Below are 13188 nucleotides of genomic sequence, written 5' to 3'. Positions count from 1 at the left end.
CTGGCTTCTCCTCCTCCACTACATAAAGTTTCAACTTCTTATCCTCCTCTTCAAACCCTGCGCTTGTCATGTCTCACATCCTCCCCAATGCTCTGCCCCACCAGCAATGCCAGCCTCAATATCTCATTCATCCGCTTTTCTCCCTAAAATATCTTCAAACACAAGCCTGCATACCCCTCCTCAGCTGGTCTATGAAGCCCTCTTTTAATTCGGTTCCTGATTAAGACTCACTTCTGCTGTGACACCTACATGAAATTAATCAACTAAGAGAATCATTGAAAAAATATTGTCTCTAGTATATCATGCCATTGACTCATCCTCACTGACTAACCACATAATCCTACTTATTTTACCTATCTTCCATCCTCATCCCCTTCCTGCTGCAGTTTCCTTCTCGTTACATTGTGTCTAATGTTAGTTTGTAAACTCTTTGGGGCAAAGGTCGTGATTGCTTTCGGAGGCACCCGACAGTTTTGGGCTGGCTAACCGATTGAAATAGTATTAAGGAGAGTTTTGGCTACCTAAATACTTGTGTGGCCCGTGAGCATTGTATCCAAGTGCCAAAAGGCATTCACTTTTCTAGCAGCAAGACAGGGATTGTGATGTTTAAAAGGTTACTTTGAGTGCCAACAGTGTGCTTAGCACTATACAAGCCTTGGAATGAAAACTGCCCAGGGTCTGAAGAGCTTATAGTCTCACCAAAGGAAGAAAAAAGATGGGATGCTCAGAATAAGGAATAGTTTAGCTTTAGATTGATGTTATCCTTTCAGTGATATTGGACCTAGTGCTTACTACTGGTGCAGCATCGATAGAAGGAGATTACTGTGTTGTCCTTAATGCTTCCTCTTGGTATCAAGCTTTAAAGAAGAAAAATATTATATGATGCCTTTGGAAATAGATATGTCAACCAAAGAATCCTCCTAGTTTGCATTTTCCCTTAGAGGAAGTGACTGAAGGTTAAAGATACAGCTCAATCCCACACGCTCTTGAACTCTTGAAATCTCTATGTCCTTTCAGTAGCTAGCAACATTGATCGGCTATGATGCAGAACTCTTCTGGGACTCAATTACATCTGATTAAATAACAATGGGTTGTCATCACTCCCCCCCACACACACACCCCATCTCTCCAGGCTTTTTATTTTCATACAAAATACACAGCTATCACCATTTTCTATCCTTTTGCAGGTGCTAACACGATATACAGCCAACAAAGGCTTGTAAAGTGACATGAAATAATATTGTCCTATGATTATATTATTTACATGCTATTGGTACTATTTTAAGCAAGGGAACTTTAAAGCTTTAGTAAATGATATTGTAATAAAAAGCTGTTAGTCCAACAGATCAATAGTTGCTTACAACCATGGCCTGCCTATACAACTATTTATAATGCCTTCTACAGATGTTCTTGCATCCATCTGTAACATATACTAGTCATGTGTACAACATGCTTATAACATCTATCATGTATAAATATATTAAGATTAAAAGTATGATCAGTGGTTTAATTTACTCTAATATCAAATGTACCCTCTACAAAACAGCAAATGAATATTGTCTTGTTTACAACAAATTCATCTCTAGATATCATTTGTTCAAATCTATTTAAATGCATTTTCTAATTTCATTTACTATGTGTTCATACTGAGAATCCACCTTATCATAAAAGTTATTAGACCTACTCTCTAATTAGCATGAAAGTTATTAGCTTTGTTAGAACATTCACTCCATTTCCTTCAATTTGGGGTACATGATGAATAAAAAAAGTCTCTTCAGTCATGTCAAGTCTCACTCATTGGGTGTGAGATTCACTCATTAGAATAGAATCATAGAATCATAGAATATCAGGGTTGGAAGGGACCCCAGAAGGTCATCTAGTCCAACCCCCTGCTCAAAGCAGGACCAAGTCCCAGTTAAATCATCCTAGCCAGGGCTTTGTCAAGCCTGACCTTAAAAACCTCTAAGGAAGGAGATTCTACCACCTCCCTAGGTAACGCATTCCAGTGTTTCACCACCCTCTTAGTGAAAAAGTTTTTCCTAATATCCAATCTAAACCTCCCCCATTGCAACTTGAGACCATTACTCCTCGTTCTGTCATCTGCTACCATTGAGAACAGTCTAGAGCCATCCTCTTTGAAACCCCCTTTCAGGTAGTTGAAAGCAGCTATCAAATCCCCCCTCATTCTTCTCTTCTGCAGACTAAACAATCCCAGCTCCCTCAGCCTCTCCTCATAAGTCATGTGCTCTAGACCCCTAATCATTTTTGTTGCCCTTCGCTGTACTCTTTCCAATTTATCCACATCCTTCTTGTAGTGTGGGGCCCAAAACTGGACACAGTACTCCAGATGAGGCCTCACCAGTGTCGAATAGAGGGGAACGATCACGTCCCTCGATCTGCTCGCTATGCCCCTACTTATACATCCCAAAATGCCATTGGCCTTCTTGGCAACAAGGGCACACTGCTGACTCATATGCAGCTTCTCGTCCACTGTCACCCCTAGGTCCTTTTCCGCAGAACTGCTGCCGAGCCATTCGGTCCCTAGTCTGTAGCGGTGCATTGGATTCTTCCATCCTAAGTGCAGGACCCTGCACTTATCCTTATTGAACCTCATTAGATTTCTTTTGGCCCAATCTTCCAATTTGTCTAGGTCCTTCTGTATCCTATCCCTCCCCTCCAGCGTATCTACCACTCCTCCCAGTTTAGTATCATCCGCAAATTTGCTGAGAGTGCAATCCACACCATCCTCCAGATCATTTATGAAGATATTGAACAAAACGGGCCCCAGGACCGACCCCTGGGGCACTCCACTTGACACCGGCTGCCAACTAGACATGGAGCCATTGATCACTACCCGTTGAGCCCGACAATCTAGCCAGCTTTCTACCCACCTTATAGTGCATTCATCCAGCCCATACTTCCTTAACTTGCTGACAAGAATGCTGTGGGAGACCGTGTCAAAAGCTTTGCTAAAGTCAAGAAACAATACATCCACTGCTTTCCCTTCATCCACAGAACCAGTAATCTCATCATAAAAGGCGATTAGATTAGTCAGGCATGACCTTCCCTTGGTGAATCCATGCTGACTGTTCCTGATCACTTTCCTCTCCTCTAAGTGCTTCAGGATTGATTCTTTGAGGACCTGCTCCATGATTTTTCCAGGGACTGAGGTGAGGCTGACCGGCCTGTAGTTCCCAGGATCCTCCTTCTTCCCTTTTTTAAAGATGGGCACTACATTAGCCTTTTTCCAGTCATCCGGGACTTCCCCCGTTCGCCACGAGTTTTCAAAGATAATGGCCAAGGGCTCTGCAATCACAGCCGCAATTCCCTCAGCACTCTCGGATGCAATTCGTCCGGCCCCATGGACTTGTGCACGTCCAGCTTTTCTAAATAGTCCCTAACCACCTCTATCTCTACAGAGGGCTGGCCATCTCTTCCCCATTTTGTGATGCCCAGCACAGCAGTCTGGGAGCTGACCTTGTTAGTGAAAACAGAGGCAAAAAAAGCATTGAGTACATTAGCTTTTTCCACATCCTCTGTCACTAGCTTGCCTCCCTCATTCAGTAAGGGGCCCACACTTTCCTTGGCTTTCTTCTTGTTGCCAACATACCTGAAGAAACCTTTCTTGTTACTCTTGACATCTCTTGCTAGCTGCAGCTCCAGGTGCGATTTGGCCCTCCTGATATCTTTCCTACATGCCCGAGCAATATTTTTATACTCTTCCCTGGTCATATGTCCAACCTTCCACTTCTTGTAAGCTTCTTTTTTATGTTTAAGATCCGCTAAGATTTCACCATTAAGCCAAGCTGGTCGCCTGCCATATTTACTATTCTTTCGACTCATCGGGATGGTTTGTCCCTGTAACCTCAACAGGGATTCCTTGAAATACAGCCAGCTCTCCTGGACTCCCTTCCCTTTCATGTTAGTCCCCCAGGGGATCCTGGCCATCTGTTCCCTGAGGGAGTCAAAGTCTGCTTTCCTGAAGTCCAGGGTCCGTATCCTGCTGCTTACCTTTCTTCCCTGCGTCAGGATCCTGAACTCAACCAACTCATGGTCACTGCCTCCCAGATTCCCATCCACTTTTGCTTCCCCCACTAATTCTACCCGGTTTGTGAGCAGCAGGTCAAGAAAAGCGCTCCCCCTAGTTGGCTCCCCTAGCACTTGCACCAGGAAATTGTCCCCTACGCTTTCCAAAAACTTCCTGGATTGTCTATGCACCGCTGTATTGCTCTCCCAGCAGATATCAGGAAAATTAAAGTCACCCATGAGAATCAGGGCATGCGATCTAGTAGCTTCCGTGAGTTGCCGGAAGAAAGCCTCATCCACCTCATCCCCCTGGTCCGGTGGTCTATAGCAGACTCCCACCATGACATCACTCTTGTTGCACACACTTCTAAACTTAATCCAGAGACACTCAGGTTTTTCCACAGTTTCGTACCGGAGCTCTGAGCAGTCATACTGCTCCCTTACATACAGTGCTACTCCCCCACCTTTTCTGCCCTGCCTGTCCTTCCTGAACAGTTTATAACCATCCATGACTGTACTCCAGTCATGTGAGTTATCCCACCAAGTCTCTGTTATTCCAATCACGTCATAATTCCTTGACATCACCAGGACCTCCAGTTCTCCCTGCTTGTTTCCAAGGCTTTGTGCATTTGTATATAAGCACTTGAGATAACCTGTTGATCGCCCCTCATTCCCAGTATGAGGCAGGAGCCCTCCCCTCACAGACATTCCTGCCTGTGCTTCCTCCCGGTATCCCGCTTTCCCACTTACCTCAGGGCTTTGGTCTCCTTCCCCCGGTGAACCTAGTTTAAAGCCCTCCTCACTAGGTTAGCCAGCCTGCTGGCAAAGATGTTCTTCCCTCTCTTCGTAAGATTAGCATGCAATCTCACTCTTACACACATTCCTAAACTTATCTCATGCATTTTGAGTAACTAGCTAAAGATTTAAAAGATTTTTACCCAGGTGCTGAAAGAGACAAACCGTGTTTGTAGATTTGGTCACAAAACAGGTTGTACAGAAGTTGGAAGCGCAAAGGGGATATTAGCCATTTTGCAAAACAGAAGTTCTTTTGCACTGCCAGAGCATTCTATGCTAGCGTAGCCAACTATGCATGTGAGATGCTCCCTTGGAATGATGAAATGTTAACTGATATTAGGGAAAACTGCACTTTGTTGGCAGATACCAGCACATGTTCAATCTCTCTCCGCCTGAGATAGAGAAGCTGCAAGAGGAGTTTGTTGATTACAAGTTGATGCAGAAAATCAGGTACAGTATGTCTGGGATGAGGCAGCATTACAGACTGACACAGATAACACTACTGTGCAATACAGGATGGACACTGTTTGGGCATATCTTAGCAACGTCAAAAGCCCTAGTGATCTTCTTACGTTCCCATTCCAGGCTTGGCTTAGTTTTACTCTACTCAAATGCAGGAGATGAGAGCGTGTTGAGTTTTGTTGAAAAGAATAAGACACCATTCAAACCACACCTCAGATTAGACAGGACACTGCCCTCTATTATCTAATTGAAGCTGGAAATCCTGAGCCATGTTTCAAGTTTGAGCCACCAAAAGAAGTTATAAAAACAGCAAAAGGGGCCACTTGGCAATATAACAAGACACGTGGCTTAAATGTGAAACCAAATTACATATTAAAAGAAATGTGGAATCTGAATCCTTTATCTATAGTTTGTTAGTTTCAAATTAATTAAATTTAATTACTTTATTTATTTTTACATTCACTAATGTAGTGTTTTAATTATTTAATTTTAATTAATATATTTTGCCTTTATTTATTTTGGAATCTGTTTATTTTAGTTTGTTGTAAATGTAATTTGAGCAATATACAAACCAAATATTTGTACTGTATTTTTTCAAATGAATGATCACTATGAAAGATGATATGCAAACCAAACATATTGTTATATTGATAAAACAGTTTTCTTTTTTGTTAGGTTTATATAAAAAGTTTACTTTTGAATATTTCTCTTGTCCTGTCCACTGACTGTGTGCCTCAACCAGGGGTTATTATCTCTGGTCCTCAGGGATCTCCAACCATCCAGGTTTTTGTTCCAACTAGAAAATAATCATTTTTATTAAAATCCACTTATTTGCATTGCATATAGAATTCTCACATGCCCTAGACTTTAGTATGAATTAGAATATTTAAGAGTTTCATATGCAATATTAAGCAGTGTACATTTTAAAACAAACTATTAAATGCTGGTTGGATTAAAAATCTGGACTGTTGGATCTCACCAAGGAACAAAGATGAGAATCTCGGTCTCAAGCAATGACCTAAAACACCACCTGGAAAGTCTCACTCTTTGGCCTTGAATCTCACTCTTTGGAGCTGTAAATCTCACTCTTAAGGACAGCCAACCCTTGGCATCGCTGATCTTATAATTAATCACACTCCTGTTCCTCTGAGCAGCAACCCAATTCATTCACCTATAGAACGCAAACCACAGTGAAGCAATCAAACAACAGAAACAAAGACATCCCCTGAACTGAAACAGGGAAGCCTTCTCTAGCCCTATTAGATTCAAGCTCTCTTTGCCTAATGCAGAAGCGACAATTGCCAAGATAGGATAAAAATGCTACTTGATTCTGTTTTCCACCAAATGCATCCGATGAAGTGAGCTGTAGCTCACGAAAGCTTATGCTCTAATAAATTTGTTAGTCTCTAAGGTGCCACAAGTCCTCCTTTTCTTTTTGTTTGCTCGCTGTGTCTTAGCTTCTGCTCAATAAAGACGGGTCAGTTAATAACCATCACGTTATACCACAGCTACTTAAAAACAGTCACCCTATAATCTATTTCTCTTTCCTCTTTGCTGCTGAAGGGGATTTGGCATCAGGCTCTGCCTCCTTTAGGTGAGAAGAGATCAGCTTCATATTAACGTTTGCTAGAGCCACCCGGGTCACTACACTGTCATTGCCTGGCCTCTGTATTTCAATTTGCGCCCCTTTGCAGTAAACCTCCCAAGAAACCACCTGCAGCCTGACAACCTCCAGACAGACATTTATGTACTCCAAGACACTGCCTTGGGTGGGAGGGGAACAGAAGGGCAATAGGGTGTGATGGACACACACCGAATGAACTTCACATCCGAGGCTAGAAAACTGAAAGGCTATGTACGGAACACACAACAAACCCACCAGAGGGGTCAGCGGGGTATGTGTGTGTTCGTGTGGACAGGATCAAAGATCATATCACACCATAGCGAAACCCTCTATTCTGCCGTCCTTACATAGACTAAACTCCCCAACAAGTCAATGGGAGTTTTACCTTTGCAAAGGGTACCTGTGTCTCTATATCTATCCGCTCGGCAGGATACTTGTCAGGAAGTAACTCATGAGGCTGTCAAATAACATTTTGACTAGATCAGGGGTTCTCAAACTGGGGGTCGGGAGGTTATTACATGGGGGGGTCAGGAGCTGTCAGCCTCCACCCCAAACCCTGCTTTGCCTCCAGCATTTATAATGGTGCTAAATATATTCTAAAAAGTGTTTTAACGTATTAGGGAGGGGGGGGTCGCACTCAGAGGCTTGCTGTGTGAAAGGGGTCACCAGTACAAAAGTCTGAGAACCCCGGACTAGATGAAGAAAACAATACACTGACAAGGTGTTTGACAGGTACCATCTGCTGCACTAGAACAGCAGAGCCCTGGCACCTGCATGATTTTTCCCCACCCCCACTTGGGGACGCTTTGGGACCTAAAGCTGCAAGCAGGCAAAATGCAACAGAGAGAGAATCGGCATCAGAGCCTTTTTCTAACCCAAGGGAATGAGAGGAGAGCTCAGATAAAGGGCAAGAGCATTGCAGGAGAAATTAAAATCTTCTCAAAGAAAAGTCTTGCACTTTTTCTTCCAGTCCAATTCCCACGGAAGGCAATTCCCTCCCTCCCTCTCCCCAGCATCCCAGTTCAGAGCTTATCCGTGCCAGGAAGAATGTTTGAGGCTCTTACAGTCCCAAGAAATACTTCCGAAATCCCCCCCACACACACACCCCTTGGGAACCCATTAGCTGAGGGAACTGAAGGAGTCGCCAGGCAAAGCTCGTCCTCCATCCACAGCATAAAGCAACATGCAGTGCTTTGGGGGGAAAGCGGTCCCTTTAAACGAAGAACCTCTTGATGTGTTTCTTTATTGCCTCCGCAGAAAGAGATGGATTTTGCACAGAGGACTCCGCTTGCATGGCCGATCGGTCGGCGAAGGCAGGGTCTGGAGCTTGCAATGCCTCCAGGCTCTGAGCCCTTTCCTCGTCTTGCACAAAACACACACTCAGGGGGCTACCCCTCGGCTGCAATCACTGAATCCCCTTGAATCCAAATGCATCCGATGAAGTGAGCTGTAGCTCACGAAAGCTTATGCTCTAATAAATTTGTTAGTCTCTAAGGTGCCACAAGTCCTGCTGGTTTTTTTTTGCGAATACAGACTAACACGGCTGCTACTCTGAAACCTGAATCCCCTTGCACGCTACAGTTGCATCCGCGACGCAACATGAGCCATAAAACTCGAAATCCCCGAGACTGCGATCTTCTATAGATCGGGGATTTAGGATTAATTCTCAAACGTGTCATGAGCCACGTGAGTGCAAGGAAGGTGGGTCCCCTCTGAATTCGCAGTTCGCAAGGAAAGAGCCATTTTAGGCCGGTTTTAGATTCTTTCATGGGATTCTCTGAAGCCCAAAGGGGAAGGGAGCCTCCCCCCCCCCCCGCCCATTGTACTGGGTGGGCTGCGATCCTCGGCAGTCCTCCCTGCTTGCTCTTCGCTGGGCTATCAGGAGACACCGTCGAAGGGTGAAGTTGCTTTTCTGCGGAGCTGCCAGCGCTCGCCGCTGCCGGAGTGCCACACGGAGGCAAAGCGGATTGGGAAGGACGCAGCTCCAAAGCCGCAGCATCGGGGCTGGACTGGGGGCTCGATCCCTTTTCCACGCCGTGCAAACCGGAGGGGATTCATTCACGCGGCGCCTCAAGTGTGCCCCCTTCATCCAGCAGCGGCAGCAAAAGTTGTGTGGCGGGGGGGGGGGGGGAGGGAGCAGTGGTTTGCAAAAGGCGACCTCTATTGGCGTCGCAACCCAGAAGACGCCGTCTCCGGTTAATCACGGGGGCTCTCCTGCTAGCAAGCATCGCGGTTTGTAAATCGCCTCTGCCCCCCCCCTTTCCCCTCGCTTAAAAAGATGATCCCCTCTCACTAGTGTCCAAGAGGATAGGAGGGAGGTGGACACTTGGGTTCTGCTTTCCTTTCCCCCAGTGGCCTCAACAAGCCGCAGATGGGTGGCCGGGGGGGGGGGGGAGTTGAAGATCAGACACCCAGAAATGTTGCCTGAACTGAAACAAGGAAGTTTCTCTGGTGTTTCAAGCAGCCTGCCTCCTCCACTCCCCCTACCCTCCTGGAAATGCATTTCGAATTGGGAACTAGGAAAGAGTACGAACAACTCCTTCCTCCAAACCACTTCTCTGCCCCCCTCCAAAGTCTCTGCTTTGCATGCTCTATAGACGACAGGTTCGCGCTTCGATCCTTGCTTTTTAAAGGCTCCCTGGCAAAGAGACTTTTTATTGCAACGTGCCTCGGTCCTCTGACGATAAAAAGATTAAACGCCCCGGTTTTGCAGCCCAAATCCGCACGCAGCTGCTTTATGCGCCCTCGATTTTTATGTTTATTTTTTTAAACATAAACAACAGGAAAATAAAAAACCACATCTCCGGTTCACTGCACCAGCAAAGGCTTGGCAGCGGAGATGCCAGGAGCTCCGAAGGAAGGTTTCACCCTTGGGCTCGCCTCGTTTTAATGTAAAATAAATTACTGTCGTGTCTCTCCGCATTTATCTTTCATAGCCTGGCTGCCGTTTGGGCATTTAAAGCAGCCTCGTTTGGTGCCAGAGTCCAGGTCCCCTTTTGATGGTTTCTCCCGAGCGCTCTCTCTCTCTCTCTCTCACACACACACACACACACACACACACACACACACACAGAAAAGGAGTACTTGTGGCACCTTAGAGACTAACAAATTTATTAGAGCATAAGCTTTCGTGAGCTACAGCTCACTTCATCGGATTATGCTCTAATAAATGTGTTAGTCTCTAAGGTGCCACAAGTCCTCCTTTTCTTTTTGCGAATACAGACTAACACGGCTGCTACTCTGAAACCTGACACACACACTCTGGTTGCTCTGCCTTGTGTGATGTACTTTACACACCCATAAGTCTGCCAGCAGAAAAAAACTGGGGCATGATCCCCACTCTTCCATTTCCCATGTAGTTCGCCGCCGCACCTCCCTGGGCAACAAAGCAAAGCTGAATCCAACATGTAGCGCCCCAAGTTTTACTCCCTCCCCCAATCTCAAAATGTTTGTTTTCAGTTTTTAAAGGCACCTTAACCCGCCATGTTGAAACTGACAAGCTTTATAAATATTCATTTACCGCAGTTCTCTCGCTCTATAGAAAAAATGTGTATGGATCAGGGCTGGGAAATTTGGCATCTCATCCGCTTTCAAGATTTTTAAAACACACACACACACACACATTTTATATGTTCTGCCGATTTCAACACACGCGCTCACACACACACACACACACAATAACTCAAGAGATACAGCAGTCTAGTCAATCCGAAAGGAGGTCACATGAGCTTATGTCAGGAAAGCACCAAATGACAGGATATTACTTTAAAAAGAGAGAGAGGGTATGCATGCATCTAAAATGTGGCACGCTCCAAAAGAAAAAGAAAAATCCACCCGCCACCCCACCCCCCAAAAAAACCGGCATGCGATGAATGGCACCCTGCCCACGACAACTCTCAAATGCACTGCAAAAGAAAGGTAATCACATTATTTAAAAACAAACAAACAAAAAAAAAAGCCACCCTGAGTGCAGGTATCTAAAATCCAGGCTCTAGATCTGAGTGTGCCAGAGACACGCACAGCCAACCACTTTGCAACAACTTGCTCCCTGGCATTTTTAAGAAAAACACATAAGATTGTTTGGGGGGTTTTCCCACCCTCTGTCCAAGCTTTTTTTTTTTTTTCCCCCTCCGCCTTTTAATAAACCTTGAAAGAAAAAAAAAAAGCTCCCCTGTCCACCCCAGCGGCGAAAACACGATCGCCTCGGGCAGATCAAGGCTTCGGCCACTTAAGGAAACACGCCTGGCGCGCTGTCTTACCTGGGTGAAGTTTTCCCCCCCCCCCAGTGTCTAAAATGGCAAAGACCCTTCAGCTCAGTTCAGAAGAGGCGATCAGTCTCTCTCTCACTTACTACAGACTCATTCCAATATGGCATCCTCGCACTGCGCATGCCTGCCACTCTTTTTAGATTATATTTTTGCAGCCAACTCCTTCAGTGACCTTTTCCAGCCGTTGCAAGATTTTCTTTGCCAATTATAGTTGGTTGCAATCCCACCTCCACCTCCCTCCCCCCCCCCAATTTTGCAGTCATGGTGTGCAAGAAGTTTAATTAGCAGGGGAGGGGGCTAGGCTCAGAGAAACTCTACAGGAGGGAAAAAGAAAAGGAGGACTTGTGGCACCTTAGAGACTAACACATTTATTTGAGCATAAGCTTTCGTGAGCTACAGCTCACTTCATCGGATGCATTACGATGTAATGTAGCTCACGAAAGCTTATGCTCAAATAAATGTGTTAGTCTCTAAGGTGCCACAAGTCCTCCTTTTCTTTTTGCGAATACAGACTAACACGGCTGCTACTCTGAAATCTACATGAGGGGCAATTGACAAGTGAAGAAATTAACTAGCTTCTACTGCATCCTCCCCCCCCCCCCCCGCCTCCCGAGGTGTCCCGTTTAGTTTAGATTATTACACACTTGTCTGGTTTCAGAGTAGCAGCCGTGTTAGTCTGTATTCGCAAAAAGAAAAGGAGTACTTGTGGCACCTTAGAGACTAACACATTTATTAGAGCATAAGCTTTCGTGAGCTATAGCTCACTTCATCGGATGCATTTGGTGGAAAAAACCACCAAATGCATCCGATGAAGTGAGCTGTAGCTCACGAAAGCTTATGCTCTAATAAAATTTGTTAGTCTCTAAGGTGCCACAAGTCCTCCTTTTCTTTTTTTTAAAAAAGGAGTACTTGTGGCACCTTAGAGACTAACAAATTTATTAGAGCATAAGCTTTCGTGAGCTACAGCTCAGCTGCTACTCTGAAACCTTTTCTTTTTACACACTTGTCTGCAACTGAAGTGGGCTGTGCCGCACAGGGTGGGTTCTATGCAGGGCACTGTCAAGACAGCAAATTAACTAGATCTGTATTACCCTCCCGCTTCTTTCCCCTCCTCGCCCCTTTATTTTAGGACTCCTGGCTCCATTATTCCTTGCAATGAAACTTGCACCGAGATATAGGATAGATGCGTGCCCAGCTGCATGGATAAAAGGGAATTTAATCAGATCGCCGCGCGTCCACGTGTCTCCCTGGCTTTGCCGTGATCTTAGGTATTATCCGTTGCAAAAACAGCACGCTATGCGTCCGGAGAGCTTCGTTAGAGAGGGCGACGGGCACCGGCCAGCCCCCTGTCCGCACGCACACAACTTTCAGTCCTTTGCAGTTGGGCACATTTTGTTGCAACCAGGAGTGACCCCGGTGGACTTTCCCCGTGGCGGTTCTACAGCTGCATCCATCACAGCGAGTGGGAATTAAACCTTGCGTTAAAAGGGGAGCGGCGCTCCCAGGGCAGGATTTAGGGATGGGGGTTGGGGGGTGGCTACTAGCAAATTCTGCATCCCCCAAAGTGGAGGTGGAAAGACAAGCCGCGCACTGTGTCTGAACGGCACTGGCGCCTCTTGGCCCGGGTCATTTGATTCGGATTCTTCTGGGTGTACCAGGAGGTGGGTAGGGAAAGAGTCGCAAATGCTTCTGGAGCCACAGCGGTGGCGCCGCTTTGAGGGTTGGACGGATCAACCGGACTCTTCCAAGGAAGCCAAGCTGCGTGGTCGCCTGTCCCCCCCGGCTGGGCTTTCCCAGCGCTGCACCATGCGGTCTAGTCTGGAGGAGGGGGGTGGCGGGCGCAGTGGGAAACTGCGATTTATCTTGACTGGGGTCCTGGAGGGGTCAAAACATGAACCGAAGCGGTGGTTTGCTTCGTGTGGGGAGAGGCGTGGTCATCAAAGGGGAAGCGAGACCCCCCTGACCCCATCCCATCAGCCGGGAGAGAACTGGTCCCCTGGCTGCGGTTAGACC

The 13188-nt window shown here is 46.0% G+C and overlaps 1 protein-coding gene across 5 annotated transcripts in view; it reads right to left on the bottom strand.

Moving 5' to 3' along the window:
- SFMBT2 (Scm like with four mbt domains 2) overlaps positions 1-11313 on the bottom strand; it is a 205877-nt gene extending 194564 nt beyond the window's left edge. For 3 of the 5 annotated variants that reach the window (XM_038372526.2, XM_043499007.1, XM_038372534.2), the window contains exon 1: positions 11167-11313. The gene's annotated coding sequence lies outside the window, so the exon portion shown is untranslated. Of the gene's footprint in view, positions 1-792; positions 816-11166 lie in introns of those variants that run through there. The other 2 variants (XM_043499012.1, XM_043498999.1) reach the window with 2 other exon arrangements.
- Between the last annotated feature and the right edge of the window lie 1875 nt (positions 11314-13188).

The sequence above is a fragment of the Dermochelys coriacea genome, chromosome 1, assembly GCF_009764565.3.
Source record: "Dermochelys coriacea isolate rDerCor1 chromosome 1, rDerCor1.pri.v4, whole genome shotgun sequence".
Taxonomy (NCBI): Eukaryota; Metazoa; Chordata; order Testudines; family Dermochelyidae; genus Dermochelys; species Dermochelys coriacea.
This window is presented reverse-complemented; position numbering and strand designations above follow the sequence as displayed.